Genomic DNA, 18,517 nt, shown 5'->3' with positions numbered 1-18,517 from the left:
CTCTTATGTTAGTGAGAAGGAAGTGCGCATTAGACACAGCGATGGAGTTAAAAGGCAAAGCCAATAGAAAAATAATCGTGGCTCTCCGGCTCCCCTCAGCTATCAGAGACATCTTTTATACAACATAAACCTCTGAATTAAAGCTGATGAGTGAAAAACATTCCTCAGTCCCAGCCCCCCTCAAAGACAAAAGCATAACACAAACTGTACTCATATTAAAAATTAGCCAATTAACTTCCCCTGCCAGCCGGTAAACAGTCGATGTCTGAATGAATTTTTCAAATAAGACTGCATCCTCACCCTCAGGCAATGTCAACAGGCCCACGAGATTTCACTGTTTGAAAAGTGAGACGGTTATGCAGGAAATTGTGCGGACAGAGGAACAGCCATAAACCAAATACTGCAGGATAAACATGCGAGAATTTATCTGCAGAAAATCATCTGGAAGGTATGGAAAGACGGGAAGCATTATTAGCAGATTCCTCACTAAACCTGATGCTGGAATGTCAAATTCTGAGCCAATTAGTGCAAGAGACAGAGCGATGCAAAGCAGCAGCACTTTGTCTAAGAAAAGAGAAATAATGTAGAAATTCAGACAAACAGAAGACCTGATATCGATCAACACAAAACAAATATTCTTACTTGATGCCACATAGGCTTAAAAGGATGGGAGATCTAAGTAGAAGAGCACCAATTGCAGTGTTTTGGTTTTATTACTGACCTTTTGGTAAATATCGAGTTTTTGTTTAAAAAGTCACTAGATACAGCAACAATGTCACAAATGTGGGAGCAGTCTGTTTCTGTTGTTAACCGTGAATCTGCAGGTCTGCACCATGTTTACTTTTTCGCGCGACATTTCTTGGAAGTAAATATAAAATTTGGTCAAAATCGCAATCAACAGCTCAGATCTCACAGAAAACTAAAAAGTCGATGTCAGGGAGGGACAGGTCCATCGCTGCACCTCTACTGAAACCGCTGCACTCCTAAAGCTAATCTCTCATCTCATTCACAAGTTTGAGCTAACGGCAGAACCTGATAATTTTGTTTTCTCGCACTGCGCCAGTCGGTTTGTCGCTAAGCCATACCCATTCTCACTCCTCCTGCCATGCAAGTACTAATTTTCCTTTGCTGAACTTCTGGCCCCGTGTTGCATAATCCAATCTGCATCCTGGAGCATAACATGAATTACGCTGCACAGAAATTCCTCTCAGTCAGATGGAAAAAAGGAAAAACAGGACCAGCAAACGTCTGGCTTCAGAGCAAGCTTTACGAGTTGTACATATGAAAAATACAGTGGTGTTTTCTGTTGATTAGGTAAATGATAGGCACAGAGAGGGAAGAAGATGAAGAGGAGGTAGAGGAGAGCAGAAAGAGAGGAAATAAGGCTCATGAAATTTTATTAATATATTTTGGTTTTATGCATTTATTAGGATAAAAGGCAGAGGTGGGAAGATAAGTCAAAATTTGCAGCACAGCATACTTTCACTAAAGTAAAAGTAAAAACTATTTGGTGAAAAACTTTCCAAGTAGTCAGTGACTGATCATGACATCAAATTAATATTTAAAAATGATGCAATCAGATAGACAAAGATATCAGGGTGTGTACAAATTCTGGTATTTTTAAGGCTAAATAAATTAATGCATAATAACTGCAAAATACAGTCAGGCATAAGAAAATTGTCCAAATCCACTTTTTTTCCCAATAAAAATGATGAAATACTAAAGCACTTCAAGTCATAATATAGACAAATACTGTATGTGTACTTTATCTCCCAATGGCGTAGTAGACGTAAAGTAACAAAATGATGAAGCTTGTATGCAAACAAAATCTTTCACTTAAACTGTAGGCCTGGCGTCTTTAAAAACGAGCTTGAAGAACAGAATCACTCTGTTCTGAATTTAGTGTAATTACTCGCTCTGGGTAGAGGAGTCCAAATTTGTAATACTTCATTACACGCAAACGTGAAAAGTGTTGACTCGTTTTAACAATTAAAAAAAAAAACTTCTTTTTGATGGAAACTCTGCAATTGAGAAATTGTGGGGTTTTTTTTGTCAACATTAGAAAGAGACTTGATCACATTTGTAGTGGAAACGTAACCGTTGAGTGTGTATATAAAAGCTGAGCTTGAAAAAGTAAAACGACGTGTAAAAGAAAGCCTAACTGAATGATGATGGAGGAGCAGCAGCGCGTCCTCCATCATCATCAGTCTCTCTGCAGCGTTGGAGAGAAATGCTGTCATTCTTTCCTCTCACCCCACTGAACTCTGAGTCACTCCACCAACATCTCCGAGACAAAACCTGATTGTTGGGTCCGACTGACCACAGCGCCCACCACAATGTTCAGCCACCAAAATAAGCGGCTGGATATTTTAGCTTGCATCGTGTTATCATTTGCTAATGACAGCTCTGACAGGCCCACCAGCTTCGCTCGCATTGGGCCTCGTGCTGCAGCACGCAGACTTCCCCTCATCCGGCTTGAACGTCTGCCAGCGAACTGCAGCACGGCAGACAGGGGCGCGGCCCCAGTCGGTCTCCTCATCCAAATGTAGTGATGTTATGAAGCCACTGAGTCCAAGTGATAACTTGAATAGAGACCTCTATCAATAATGAAACCACAGAGTGTTACTTTTAGGATAACATTAAAGCGTCACGCCTCCGGTTAGATAAACAGATAAGAAGCGAGTGGCTCCATGAAAAAGCTGAAGCCTAAAAAAAAGATAGAAAGAAAAAAAAGTAACTTATGTTTTCTGTATCTTCAGCACTAAAGGCTCTCTTCAAAGATTTCTTGGTTGTAAACAATCATTTTCCCTCTAAAAGAAAAATGCAAGTCTGATTGCATGAGCAAAAATCAACTGAAGACGACTGGTTAAAAGTAAAACTGTAAGGTAATCCTGTTGTATTTTATTGCTGCATTAGGTTCCGTAGGGGGCAGGAAGCTGGCGAGCCAATTTACACACAAAGAAAAAAATAATAAAAATCTGTGGTAATACATCTTATATTGATCAATGAATCAGGTGAGATCATTTGAAAATTAAATGACACATGGGAGAGATTGTGCTGTTTATGAGTGACTAGGTTGCGTCCAGGATTATAATGAAGCTGATAAAATTCTGAAAACAGAAAGTCAAATTACAATCACAACTGGATAGAGGCAGGTTGGCAGAAACTTCCCTTTTCCCCCAGCATGGTACTGATCTAAGCAGTAGATCCAACAGCAGTAAAAGCAAAGCTGGACAGAAAAGCACAGAATCCAGAACCATTAGTAATGGACTGGCCGTCAAATAGCAAATGACGGATATAAACGAGGGATCAACTTGCCAGAGAAGGAAATAAAATACAACCACCACACAAATAAGAAGTTCAGTGTTTTGAGGGACTTCAGTGAGCTCCGTCTGTGGTAGACTTGCATGTAGTCTGAAAATATCAAGTTGTTTGGGTTTTTTACAGCAGTGGAAATTGTGTCTGTGCATTAATAATGCTTTTCACTTGTTGGAATGTATTTAGATATTAACTGTGACAATTTTCACAGGTGTAGGCTGGATAAAAAAATTTAAAAAAAAAGTTATTCAAGAAAACCCCAACATGTTCCAAAAATAAAAATACAAATTTGGCCTCATCATTTCACATTGACAATTGCAAAATAAAATAAAACATAAAAATTAGAGAGACTGCAGAATAATTTAAGGCTTGCTTTTTTTTAATGGTTTGGACAAATGTTTACATGTCTGCGCTCTCGAATGATGTAACGTTCCACACACCAGCATCCACTTGCATTCCTCGCTCAGAGCCTCTCAACGTGTTTATTTCGTTGGCTGGGTGGGGATAACATCGGGTTCAAGTTCGCCTGTGAACCACTGAAAAACGATGAATGAGTCACACACCAGTGCATTTTATTGGTCAACATGTGTTTATTTATGGGATGGGAGCTAACTGACTTTATAGAGTATTACAGGAACAAATTTTAAAGCCCGAGTTACCGAACATAGAAGTTCACTCTGACGCCTTCAGTCGCCACTGAGCTGGTGGTAATTAGTTTGCTTCATGGTTATTTTTGCTTTAAAAATTGAGATGTTTGTATGCAAGCAAATCTAGATGATATAAATACATAGCTGCTGTTCTTCACTAAGCACTTGATATGAATGTGAAGAATGATTTGTACTCCACTGATCTGGGTGGATGTTGATGAAGTTCTGCCAATAATTATCATTTGCACGTTTCAGGAGTTTTCTTTCAGTCCAACAGTTTCTACGTCACAATTTGGGTTGGGAATGTATTCGTACTGACAACCTGCACCACAGATTTATAAGCAGAGAAAGAATGAGAACCATCTTCCTGGTCGACCCGACATCAGATGAAAACCGATTGTAATCAGGCATTGGTCATGGACTCCTACATCAACGCAGAGAGTTAGTTACAGCGCTCTAAAAACAGTTGATTCAAAAACTAAAATGTTTATATCAAAGTGTTTTATATCTGGATAATAACATTCATCACTTTAATAGTCTGAAATCAAACTGAGTAATGAGGCAAATTCGGTGTCATTCCACTCAGCTCTTCGCTTTGATGATGGCCGCCGGCTGAGTGACCAGAGTCAATTTGTCAGCATGTTCAGGATGTGTTTAACCAGCATTGAGCAAATATGCTCTGCCTTTAGGAAAACAGGCCTATCTGTTAGAGCAAACACTAATCTCTGTCACCCATGCCGCCAGTGTCAATAGGGGATTTCTCTTTGTCCAGATTAAATGTTTCAGTCACTCCTTTTGCAGAACAGGTGATTCTCATTATCTGACATGTTGTTGCCAGATACATTAAAAGATGAGAAAACATGAAAAGGTCTCGGACCAGATCGAGTTTATACAGGAGCGATCAGGGATTACCTCGGTGTCCTGCTGGAAGACGGCTAACTGATCCAAACGAGCCCATAAGAACAACGGATTCTGACTTGTGAAAATGTTCTGCATTTCATTTGAATGTTTGTTGAAAGCTATGGCGCAATTCAACTGGAAAGAGAAATTAGTCACTTTTTCACAAAGATTAACTATAAAAATGAGAAATCTGAAGTAATGCTTTTAAATATAAGTTTTTATTTTGTGACAAAAAGCAGTTCATAACATTTAGAAAAAAACTGATTTAATACCATTTTTTTCCCCTGCAAAACCTACATTGAAGTTATACAAAGCATAACACTAGAAGTACCAGTAATAGATTTAACAGTTTCTAAAACATATGGTTTTTTTTACTTCAATTGCCATCCAAAATGGAAAAAAAAAAATCCATCCATCTTCTGCTAAATCGTATGCTTTGTTTTATATTATAAAAACGGAAGTTAAATGGCCATTCTTGCAGACAAATATTTACTCTCAGAAATGTATTTATTTAATTTTTTCTAAAAGTCTTGTGACATTTTCAGCTCCAAAGTTATATTTGCCAGTACTGAGATCAGAATGGCTCTTTAGGCGGTAAAAGTTGCAGAGCCCTGGCGTACATGTACAGATGAGTTTATCTGGATTACCTGACATAATTGTGGGTAACAATAGTCGGCACTGGTCTACAGAACCTTGCATGTTTTGCTCCGTCTTGTGCATGCTTCTGCGATTTGTGTGTGGCTTTGTCTCTGTGTTTTTGGAGGTGTGCCATGGGGTTGGCTCTGTGGCGTGGTGAAAGATATCCGGAGCCACAGAGAAACTTTAATCCAACTCTTTACATTCTGGCTGAGTGTTTGTACAAACATGGCGAGCCACCGCTGCATTTCCAGCTGACAAATGTCCCACCTCAGGAGAGTCTGTGAGCAGCAACGCCCAGCATCAAACAAACAATAAACCACCTGTTTGTTAGTTTCCCCCATGTAGAATTTCAACGTCTTGGCTGAGACTTCATGAAGCCACTGAGAAAATGAGAAAAAAAAAAAAACTCACTCAACGCTGAGCTCATAAAAACCGGTGCCGCTCGCAGTCCAGACATCAGCAGAAAAAGAGGAAATGCACGAGGCGCAGAGAGAGGCTTCCCAAATCTGGCCGCCATACAGTGAGCTGGAATGTTACAGTGAGGGGGAGTGTGAGGTGGGGACACAATGTCCTGGAAAACACTGAGCCACGTCCCAATTTACGGTGTTCACACACGGGAAGTCAGGAAAAAGGCACGAGCTGCAACAGACTTGCGACTAATTATAAGTCAGCTTTGAATCAAATTCTTCCAGAGCTGAAAATTTGAGACTGCTGTTTGTTGCTGTTGCGAGTTAATGGGGCGTAACCAGAACTGAAGAAAACACTAAAAAAACAAACAAACAAAAAAGAAATAAGTGCATCAAAAAAAAAAAAAGAAAAAGGATGAGGTAACTTTTAACTTTTATAGTTCTCACTTCTTAAAGCTGCTGCTTGCATTTTGGAGGTTAGAGGGGAGGATCAAACTCACAAATATTTATTTCACTCTGCTTTTCTGAAAAGCTGACTGACCTACATATACGGCCAAGCGCTTCCTGAGTTTCCTGGCATCTTCAGCCGCCTGCAGCGGAAATCCAAGTCGAAGTTCACCTTTGATCAACTCCATCTAACAGAAATGCTGACTTACTCCAGTAGTGGAGGGTGTCTTTTTATATCAAAGTGTTAAAAATATACTACAATGATAGTATTGTTTTACTTATGCAAACAATACAATAAATAAAAAGACCAACATCGGCCAAAACCAATTCCATCCTCCGAGCCTTTATTCTGCACTTGCCACAGATGAAAATAGCAGGTCCATTAAACACTGAAATGTGTTGTCCACTAGGTTTTTTTAAGGATCTAGCTACAAACTGTTAGAAAGTAAACTATCAGTCTACCATGTACCTTTGTTTTCTCCCTCCATCACAACAGTAAACACTATGAAGTTTACAAGAACTAGAACTTCAAAACAAGACTAAGATGGAGCCGTTCAGCAACAAAAACTCGAGGTGGGTTTGGTGCACAATAAAAGGAAAAGCAACTTTCACCCACTGCCAACTACAGTATTAATATATGAACAAAATCTTAATAAAATAGCAGAAATACTGACATACAAAGATTCACTCTCTAAAACACACAAATAGAAAAAAAACTGATCATCATATAAACTGTTTTATGTGTAACTTAGTTGCATCAACAGCTTCCTGTTAGCCATTTATGCTAATAAAATCCAGTTAATGTTCAACTCAAGCTGACAGGTTGAATGTCCATGTGTGTGTGTGTTGGTTATACCCTCCAGCATGTGTATGTTGACCTCTCTCATTATCCAACACCAACACTGAGTCAATCTCCGTCCACACGGCTTTCCATGCGGGAACAAAGTCGCAACAGGTGGTCGAGTGGCAACCTGCTCATATGTGCGCCGCATGTCCAACATTAGCTTGGAGTTAAACTGTGGCAACAGGGTGCAGCCAGGTGTGGCGGGTGACTTACTGTAGCACAAGCTCAACACTAAAACTAATCCACCTCGTCAGGGCAGAAAGGGGGTCAATCCAATTAGTTTGATCTGGGAGACATAAACATCAGCCTGTGTGTCCAGTTTGGTCTCACAAAATCTGTCAGGATTTCTGCTCCAGACGCACAGATGTGCTGAACCATTAAAATAAGACACACAACTGTCTTAAAAAAAAGAAAAAAGAAAAAAAAAAGCCTCAGACAAAGTTAGGAAGGTTGCTAATGCAGCTCAAAATGTTAAACATGATACAGGAATATGCTCACAAATTATAAGCATATTTGTGAGCCTGCGTCTTCATTACTACACTGAGTATAATATCAGATTTTTGTGCAGCTTTTCTTCAGGTTAACTTAGAAAGTGAGCTATTATTGCTACAGGTTAGTTTTCTAAACTACTGAAAAGCTCAAATGTGAAAAAATGGACTGATGTTGGTGTCTGATAGTAACACTGATGTTATGTTAGATTTACCAATGTTTTATTTAGTCTTTTTTTTATCCTGTTACCCAGTTAATTCTAAGAATAGTCAATAGATGACTCAATTACTACAATATTCGTTTACAACAGTCCTAATACATGAGCCCTATTGAAAATTGTCAGAATTGAAATTCAACCAAAGAGAAAAGTGCATGTACTAAATATTTAAGTCCTTTTATAGCATAATACATGTAGTTAAAGACAGTAAATATTTGTTCAAGTTAATCGTTCAAAGGGTCAAAAATTACTCTGTTTATTACAAAGGAGACAGCATGTGGAATAATCTCTAAAACAAAAACACATAAAATCATAAACCAAACTGCAATTTCGTAAAATATGGTACAACAGCCACTAACAAAACTGGATGTATTTCCAAGAGAAACTGGCCAGGGAAGCTGCCATGACTGACAACAACAGAAAAAGCAGCTGCAGAAATTTCTGCCAAAAACTAGTTTTGTTCTCCGTGTGACAACAATCTTCTGTATTATCCATATTTCTCTACTACGGAGTCGGGTTGCAAGACATAAACCTTCCTTATACCAAGGAAAACATCCAGGCCTGGCAAAACTCTTTCAAAACCTGGAGTATGAGGAAGAATGAGCAAGAATCTGTTGAAACCCTCCTTGTACCCTGGGAAAAATATTCAAAAAGTTAACTTTAGAGTAAAAACAACACTATGTATCAAGAAAAGTAAAAACAGTCGTAATGAAGCAACATGATCAGGATTTCTTCAGATGAAACTGGTGCTTTTACTTTTCAAGGCATTTCTTTGACCAAAGAAGACTTAAGTATTGATTTAATTGCATCCACATTTTTTCCGACCAGCTTCTCATCACTGCTAAAATATTAATGCTTATTTCCAGTGACCTGGACAACAGCTGACATGAAAATCTGTGGGGGGAAAGAAACGTGAAATCAACTAATCTACACACAAACTGCAGGAATTGTACTCTGCTGCATATGGCCAACTGGAATGATCTTTCCATGAGCGATTTGCTCCGGGGTAACATCCCTCATGTTTTCTGCTCCTTTCCAGATGTCTGCACTTTTCACACAAAGTTTTATTGCACCACATCTGGACATGTGGGAAGCACAAGATGACCACAAACTCCACAGCAGATGAGAGCCTCGCAAGACAGAGAGGTCACCTGCAAGGATTTAGGCAAGTCAAGTACGGAGGGCAGGGTGCGCTTTCAGCATTTATGTAATAGTCAAACTCAGGGGTCAAAGGTAAAGGAAGGAGGACTGCATAATCTAAAGGAGCCGTCAGCTGGGGTTCAAGACTCGGCAACATGGATGAGAAAAAAGGTTATGAGGAGGGGAAAAATTGTATCGTCACTGTTAATATATTTTTTAAATTTTATTTTTAATAATGGAAAAAATTTATTCATTCTTAATAACTTGACTCATTCTGGTCTGACAGGTCTTAGACGTGTTCAGAAGATTTTTAGGAATCCTGTGATTTTACTTGCATTTTATTTATCTGGCAACATTTCTACAAACTTCAATATGGTTTGTATTTTTTGGTATAACAAAGACGGTTAGTCCACGTCTCATTTGAAACCCTTTTAAAGACTCCCAGCTGAATTCTTCCCAGTACAAAGTGGTGAGAATTGGGAGACCACTTCTCCAATGTTAGCATAGCATTAGCAAAATTTAGGATCGTCTAATATACGATCATCTCGTTTTGACCACATTAATGGTGTATGATACTAGATTACCATAGCAACAGCCTCCCATTCCTGTTTGAAATTACCCTTGAACCAACTAAGGCTCCATGTTGCTTATGAAATAAACTTTCTTTTTGAAAAAGAAAAAAAATAAAAAGTGTGCATTTCCTGCAACAATGCAAGTGTGAGTGCTGAATGCTTTGGTTGAAGATGCCAAAACATTTGAAGTCAACTGCTGAAGACTTGCAGAAACGCCAGAAACAGGCAGACACACCAGAACAAATTATAATTCTGCAAAGTGCCTGAATGGGGTTATCACAGAAGAGGAGTAAAAGGTTTTGAATAATGGGAAAACAGTATTAGAAATTGCTGGAGAACAGTGGTTCCTAAACTAAACCGAAGGGTCACCGCAGTTTATAAGGTAAAATTATATAAAAGGCCAAAAGTAGCTAAAACGCTAATGGTTGCATCTCGGCTTCTACTGGCATGTTGAGTTACAGTAATATATTCTATGCAATGTAAGAAAAAAGACTCATGTAAACCCTAAAATTTGAAAAAGACAGAAATGTTCCCTTATTTCTTCTGATAAAAATGGTGGGTGAATGAAATTCATTCCTTTTATGGTTCCTGAGAGATCAACATTTGTTTGGAGGCATCTTTTAGCATGGTGACTACAAAAAACATGCAACATGCAGCATGAAAAAACCAACGTCAAAAGATCAAATTAATTTCAGGTGTTAAACAGCATAAAAGCCGTTCAACTTCCCAACTTCAAAATGGTCTCTGCCTTGTGTCCTCCATCTGACACTGATCTGGATGGTTGATTGCCATTAACAGGCAGGATCTAAAACAAACAGCGGAGATTTTATATTGCGATGGATGGAGCGGTTTCCCCAATGGGGTTAAAAATTCATAAAAAGTTGAAAATTATAAAAAGCATGAAGGTTATGAACTCCAGCATTAAGAGAGCAGGATGAATAGTATAAAAGTTGAATAGTGAAAATAGGACAAAGTACGCAGAAGAAGAAACGCGGCGAAATTTACAGTGCAACCAGAAAAGCGGATCTCAACAGCGTGAATGCCTGCAGCATTCACACTAATAAACGATGTCTGTAAAATAAACAGCTTATTTATAAATTAATAAACTAAATATACAATTGTAAGACATATTAAATCTTATCCAACTTGTTTTTCTTTTTGGTTTTACACATAATTAAAGATTAAATGATTCCAAATCTTCAAACCCAGAAGCAAATACAACAGTTTTTGAAATACTGTGTATATATTACTCAAACCATTTTTCTTTGGATAAATAATCATTGAAATTATTACTAAAGAGAAACATGGCCATGAGTTTCCTTAAAGGAAAGAGATTATCAATAGTTCCGCCTTATAACCAATGTGAACTATGACTCAAAACTATGATTTCATCCAAATTCGCCACAAAAAAATTAAATCACAGCTAGCGGCATCAAGAGCAGCAAAAATCTCTTGATTAAGGACTCCAGACATCACCACGGGTCCACTACGATTGCATCTGGCATCGCCGTTTCTTTGTCGCTTAAAATAACGACTTTTCTGTGCGTCTCGTTTCAGCGTGAGGCGCTGCTGCAGGTGCATGAGGGGCGTCAGGACAGCTGACAGCAGGTGCTGACTGAGACATTAAAGGGGGCAATGTTGACGAAGCACCTGCAAACCGCAGCATAAATGAAGAGCCTGTGAATGGAAACAAACAGGCACATTGTCGGACAGCTGCCGATGAGCAACTTGACTGGAAAACGCCAGCAGAGCTAAAAGAGATGAATAAGCTTGTGTTTCTCTCCCAAAAAGGTAGTGAGAACAGACAGAAGAAACAAATTATTTCCATAGTTGGAAATCTTTTAAAGAAAGTTTTCCGCTGCATGGAAAATAAGGGCTTGCTTTTGAGAGCAGCTGAAATAGTTAAGTGTAGTTAAGTCGTCATTTATCACTAAAGCGAGCCACTGTTTTTCAGCTCTTTGTGTAAACGCTATTGCTCTAAACAACTTGTACTTTCTCTGCACTTGGTAGGCCAGCCGTCTAGATGACGGATCAACTTTTGCCAAATCTGCGCAAAACACAAACTGAACTCAGTCACCATAAGAGCATTACTGATTGCAGCAGCAAACCCCTCAGTAACCTTTGAACTCATGTAGCCACTGAGCATAGTTGTGCCTTATACAACTGATGGGATGGCAAAACTGGAAGACTATGTGATATTGCCTGTTTTTTTGTTTTTTTGTTTTAGTATACAGTTTCAGGAAAAAAAAAAAAAAAGAGCCTGGCACTGGGGTGCAGAGATAAACACAAAGTGAAAAGCAACAGCTGCTTGAATTCTTCATTTTTCAACTGAACGAAATGTGAAACACTGTAACTATGCAGACCATGCTTGTTAAAAGTCATTGCCTTTGAATTATTGTGAATAGTGTCCGATTAAATAGTCTTGGCAAAAATGGAAATTAATACTTCTTTGAAATGAAGGAAAGAACAAAGGTTCCGAAATTAATCTACATTTGTGAAATGTACACATTTATAAATTTGCTGCCTGCTTTTATAAATGAAGATGTGGTGAAATAAGAACGAGAACAAGACATTTTCACTGTTTCGAACAAGGTATTCTAAATGATAAGTACGTTGGGTTACAATAAGCTAAGCACCCTGAACACAGGGATGCACCAAGTGTGTGCATCTTTTATTTTAGAAGAAAAAATTGGCAAGATCAAACCTCAACAAAAACAGGAAGTCGGTATTATCTGGAAACGCCTGGTTGGTACATCTTTACTTCTTATGTTATCAACAGAAAGCATTTCTAATATTTAATGTTTGGACCTCCAGATCTCTGGTTGATTGGTGCATCTCTACCCAAAAGGAAATGGCAAAATTAAACATAATTTGATCTATATGCAGACCTTTGTTGGGTTGCAAGTGATTTGACTTACAAAGGAGATGAAACAACTAGAACAAAGGGCACCAAAGTGGCTTCATGCATGGATCAATGATGTTGCGGGCAGCTGCTTATGGATCCAATAGCCAAAACGGTGACTTGGAGGTCAGAAGAGCCAGAGAAGGCCTTGTAAACTGGTGTTTGATAGCGATGCATTTTGTTGCTTTTTTCAACCATATGGTCGAATACTGCCACAACCTTACATGTGAACATATCAGTGACCCATCTAGAACAAGCATGTCAGGGGAGCAACACATCTGACATCCAGATTCACTAAGCTATGTTTCCTGCACCATTTTTCAAAAAAGTGCTACAGGCCATATGACAGTATGTTCACTGACCCATGCATAAGATACAGTAAACACCAAAAGTGGAGCTTTATTATGCCTTATTTGTCATGGTTCTGTTTTCTACAGATCACTAGTGTTTGTGTTTATAGCAAAAAAGAAGGAAGAACATTTATTGTAAATGTTGTTGAGGCATACCAGCATTACTCGAGGCATGACCGGGGCCTTTAGGATTTTACTGCTCTGTTTCTGTTTCCTTCAAGAGTTTCTATTGATGTGGAAGATGAGTCATGTCCAGTCATTTCCTGGGATTTGTCTTAATGGATCTGAGTCATGACAAATTCCAGGTTTGTAGAGAGCAGCAGGAGGCCACAATCATTTAAATGAGATAGGCAGCTTAAGTCACCAGCAGTCCAGGTAATTTATTTGAACCTGATTCTTCAAAAGGTCCTCTCTGTGAAACAAGAGAAAAACAGCAGTAATCTGCAAATAAATACCAGACTATAACTCTAATAGAATACTAATGGGAACTCTAACCAACAGATAATTTCTTAAGAGTATGTACGGATCATTTAACATGTTGAGATAAAAATGAGGGTGAGTCAAAGGTTTAGATTAAAGCAAACCAAAATGTGTTAAAAACCACATTTAGCAGATCCAATGCTGTACAACTACTACACTTCTATACAAGAGAGTGTTGGGAAACTGGTAGGTAGTAAGAATGAAAGAAGAGTTTGGACTCACCTGATGAAAATTTCCTGTTCAAACAGTGGAGATTTCCACTTCTATCAGTAAGTCTATCTGCAGACTAAGTAGTTTGAGTCATGACTTCATCTCTAAGTAATGGAGCCAATCTAATCAGTAATAAGAACTAATACCAAGATGATAAAACCAGATAAAGCCCTCCGATTATCACGACAAGGTGACTCAGTAGTAGTGTCTTTGGTGGTTTTGGGCGCATTTCAAACCAAGGAACTACAACATTTTAAGTTGTTGCAACATCACAAGAGTGTTTCTCATTAAATAACATGAGAAACACTCAACAGGGAACCAACGATAAACTGCTTGTGCAACTCGTAGCATTATAATTTCACTGAAAAATATGTAATCAACTGGAGGTGGGTCAACACCCATTTCCTCTGGCTGGCTTTCTGTGGCCTCCATTGATTGAATGACAACTTGCTCACACTTGTCAACTTTAACATTGTGATACTGCAGTTCTCTACTAATGCAAGTGCTGGTCAACGGTGATACCATAACAAATCTGGATGTTTTTGTGAATCAAAGTGATTAATCTAGAAAAAGAAGGTGCAGGAAGACAGCATCAGTCTCATGTTCTCTCAACTACTTGATGTAGTTACTGAACAATGTATGTTAGTAGTTATGTAAAAATAAACTGAGACGGAATCAGATTTCCCTGTTCACAGCTGGAAATTTAGCAGAGAGGTTTGGTAAAATCCTTCTGAATGTGGCAGGGGAAAAAAGGTATTAAATTTCCATCTTGACCTCTCACATTTTGCTGTTGCAGTGCAACATAATTTCCAAAAATGTGTCTATTAATTTTTCTCAAATTATGACTGAGGTTTCCTCCCAGTTTGATTTACAACTTCTTTAAATATTTATTGAGTTGGGGATACATCCATTATCATGCCATTTGCTTTTTAAATACAAATCAGAACAAGCCGATACATGACTTGCCACATTTTGCTGGGAGATATGAAAAGACATCAGCTGTGTTGAGTTTATCTTTTCTGATCCCAACTGTTCCAGAAAACCTTTTTGGGCTCTGTTTTTTGCAAGGCAGTTTCAAATGCAGTCCAGATAGCAGAAAAACTTGATTTAAGTTTCTTATTTAACTTCTTTGTTTTAGAAAACGCCCAACTACATAAGAAGACCAATAATCTAACTTCCAATAAAACACAGAGCTCTGACAAATAAGAAGTATAATCTTGGCTCTTACATTCCCCGTCTCTCTTGTGATGCCCTTTCCTCCATCTCAGCCTGAGGTAAATCTTATTTGACCTCACCCAGTGAGGGGAAAACCCATATTAAAACGCTTCTCCTCCCGATAATAGTGAGGCCTCTGGACTGCCTGTATTATGAGAACATCTCTGTCTCAGTGCAGAAGTATACTGAAGAAGCACTGAAGTAGATGCTGAGCAATGAAACTGCTGACCTGGGATGACTCACACCAGGGATATTTGTTTTGGCTGGGAACACAAAGGAACCCAACAGGAGCTCCAGAACTCACTGGGCCAAGGAGGTCTGTCAAAACAGCTTAGTACTTGAGTTCACACAGAGAGGATTCCCTAACATCCACACAATCAGTACTAATACAATCACCTCCCAGGTCTTAGAAATAATATCCGAACTTGAAAGGGCTTCCAGGAGAAAGTGTCTTATTTAAGCAGAAAGGACAATTTATACTTGCAAAGCTGCATCAAAATGAACCGCAAGACTTCAGAAACAATGTTGTTTGCAGGTACTAGAAATGTCACAGCTGGAAACAAACCAACAGTCTAGTATGGGAATGAAGGGTTGGTGATTTGGGTTTGTTATTCAGCCAGAGGACCAGTGCACCACACATTGAGGTGACAATGAATTCCTGTGTATACCACAGTATCCTACAGCTAAATCCTGACACTTTGCCAAAAATGGGTATTGTCTTGTCATCAATATTGCAATGATGACAAGACAAAACAAACACCACTATGGCTGAATAAGAAAAGACTGGAGTTGGACCGGATGAAATCGAGACATCAAGCTGATTGACTTGCCATAAACCTATTGGGAATTCGTCTTGCAGGTTTGAACCCCCAGGCTGTTTCAGTTGTTGTGACCTTGGGCGCAACAAGGTACCATCTTACTTGCTGGTAGTCAGAGGCTGCGCCGCTGCAGGTCAGCTGTGGCTACAATGTAGTAGCTCACCTGCATCAGTGTGTGAATAATATGAATGTGTGTATCAATGGGTCAATAAATGTAGTGTGAAGCGCTTTGAGGTTCTCTGGACTTGATAAACTGCCATACAAGTACTGAACATTTACTAAAGACAACATCTGAAGATTCTGGCCCAATAACTGCAGCAGGTTCTGCAGTCCGCTATTTAAATATTAGGGATCCAGGATAGACTCACACTAATGCAGTTAATCCAGAATGTGCACTATGTACCAAGAAAATTCATTGTTCAGTCACAACTTCAATCGTTCCCAAATGTGAGGCAGCCACCTGAAAACCCACAACTCGGCAAGCCGACACCAGAATTCAAAAAGCGGCTGGTTGTTGAACAGCAGATTACAAAAGACAATACCAGGCAGATACATTAAAAACATAACTTCCCACTTGCCAGAGCTCGAACGTATGTAGACTGAGAAGAAAGCACGCAAATCTTTTGTTCATGAGGTCCATTTCTGAGAATGAATGAAGAGATTCTGCATGTATAAACAGTCCCACAACAGAGACAATAGAAGATAAAACCAACCCAAACAATACAGAGCAGTACATTTTACTATATATGCAGGCAATCACCGATACTAGAGGCTTAACGTCATTTCAGACGACACTGCCACAAAAAGCTGAACATTGTGAGGAATGACCGACAGCAGATAAGCACTACAGCAAAACTGTGTGAAGTATTTGTCACATTTCACGTATGCTTCTATTTGTCTTGAGAATACAGGGTCAGCTCAAGTCCAAAGCTGTTCAACTCGAGGCAGGAATAGCAAAAATCACTTTATGACTGTGGGACTTTGCTGAAATTAAAGCCTGTCAGACTTCTAAGTGCCTACATTTGGAATAATCACTGTGTTTAAGGAATGCAGAAACTTTCCGAGTTCATCTAATCAACACAACGTGTCCTTACAAAGTATGTTTTCATGTCGTTCTCAGCTGCAATCATTGAAACTCTGGAGCAAGAATCAGGATCTCCACAAAGAGCTCCAACTGTTGGCCGGTTTCCAAAACAAACCCCTATTTATGAGCGACATTTTCTGACATGGGTTTAAAAAAATATGTCTTTCAATGAACTTAGCTCTCAAAGTTTGCTTCTTTTTTTTTACAGCATAAATGTTGGCTTTGCTTTGCTGTGGCACCGTTTACATGCAGATAATGAGTCATTTTGAGGCGACAACATCCCTGGCTCAACATCAGATTTAAGCATGTTTTCCACTAATTCTAGAGCGCAAAGCAAAACTAAAACATGTAGTGAAGTAAAGTAGAGGAACAAATTTGGCATCTCTTACATTTATATATAAATTTTTCTTCATGAATTATTTATATGAGGGACTCACAAAAGAAAAAACCCTCAGAGAGGCAAATAGACAAACGATCCCACTGACGCAAACTGTTCCTCCACTGATGTCGTCCATCTCTCCCTGCAGTAGCACAGCAGCTCCAGTCTTGGCATCAATCACCATCAGGGCAGATATGCAATCTCACTGTGCAAACAATTACGGGCAGCTCCTCTGCACTCACAGCTACTCACTCGTGTTGAGGCATTGAGGATCAAGACAATGTGCTTACACATTAACCAGAGAGTCACACACATCAATGGCATTCCTCGGGACTGTATTTACTAAACTGAAAGCAATAAAGTGTGGAGTAGTGGAGCTACCTGGTTCCTGAACTGTTGTTTTTAAGGTTACCTTTGACCTTGACTTCTGAGATCATAGTTTCAGCTTGACATTGATGCAAAACACTTATTTCAACTTAGGTTTTTTTTAAGAGAGAATACATTAATGGGATCATTATCTTGAAGAAAGACTCAGAACAGAGAGGGTTTTTTTTGTTCTTTTTTTTATACCAGAAAAAAAAAGTCACTGCAGCATTTAACAGAAGATGAAGAAGGCATTTCCAGATCAGTGAACTTGTGAATTGAGACAAATAAAATGTAATAGTCAAGAGTAAATTCCTTCTAAGCTGCTTGAACTCAAAGCAAGAACACCGCCTCATTCTTAAAAAGTGGACCAAAAGTAAACATGTAGCGATCAGGAACTGTGACAGCCAGCATTGCAACCCATTGCGACATCTAGAAAGAATCTCAACACAACCCATATTTGCCTTTTCATACAGATAGCATTATGCATGCCATTGATCAATGTTGTGCAACTCTCAGGAATTCAGCCAGGCGAAGAAACAATGTGTAGCTGTGAACCCATCAAAGATCATGAAATGGATTGCATTATAGTAGCAGGACTCTGAAGGAAAAAAAAAAGAATATGAGTGGAATGTCTTGAGTGATGAGAAAACAACCAGTTTCCTTCACAGACCTCTGGCTGGGCCTCTGCAACATCCACCTTGAGACTTTATTTCCATGGTGGAGAAAAAAAGAAACAAGAATCTAGAACTTCACCATTGATAATTCACAGCCTGCATGCAGATAAGGCTCCTCTGTTCTCCAAATAATCCCCACACAGCTGGACAGAAACTGTACTAAATTTCTTTGTGCCAGTGAAGATCAACAAGAGACAGAGGCAAGAAAAGCAGCAATGTGTAACTAATGTTATGTGTGGAAGCAGCTGCAATAAGATGCACTGTGTCAACTATGACTGCAGAGATTTCAGAATAGCTAGCATCCATTTTCCAAAGTTCTGGCAACAAACAAGGAGAACTAGACAGTAATTTTAGGAGGAGTCAATTTCACAAGTGCTAAATTCCTATCAAGTTTTTAACCACACAAAAATATTTTGATA

At 38.9% G+C, this 18,517-nt stretch overlaps 1 protein-coding gene across 6 annotated transcripts in view; it reads right to left on the bottom strand.

The window, feature by feature from the left end:
- Window positions 1–18,517, bottom strand: part of myo9aa (myosin IXAa) — a 96,232-nt gene that overhangs the window by 55,513 nt on the left and 22,202 nt on the right. The gene's annotated exons all lie outside the window — the stretch shown is intronic.

The sequence above is a fragment of the Poeciliopsis prolifica genome, unplaced genomic scaffold (genome assembly GCF_027474105.1).
Source record: "Poeciliopsis prolifica strain line A6 unplaced genomic scaffold, Auburn_PproV2 SCAFFOLD021, whole genome shotgun sequence".
Classification (NCBI taxonomy): Eukaryota; Metazoa; Chordata; class Actinopteri; order Cyprinodontiformes; family Poeciliidae; genus Poeciliopsis; species Poeciliopsis prolifica.
Note: the sequence above shows the minus strand (reverse complement) of the source record. Positions and strands in the feature narration are given on the sequence as shown.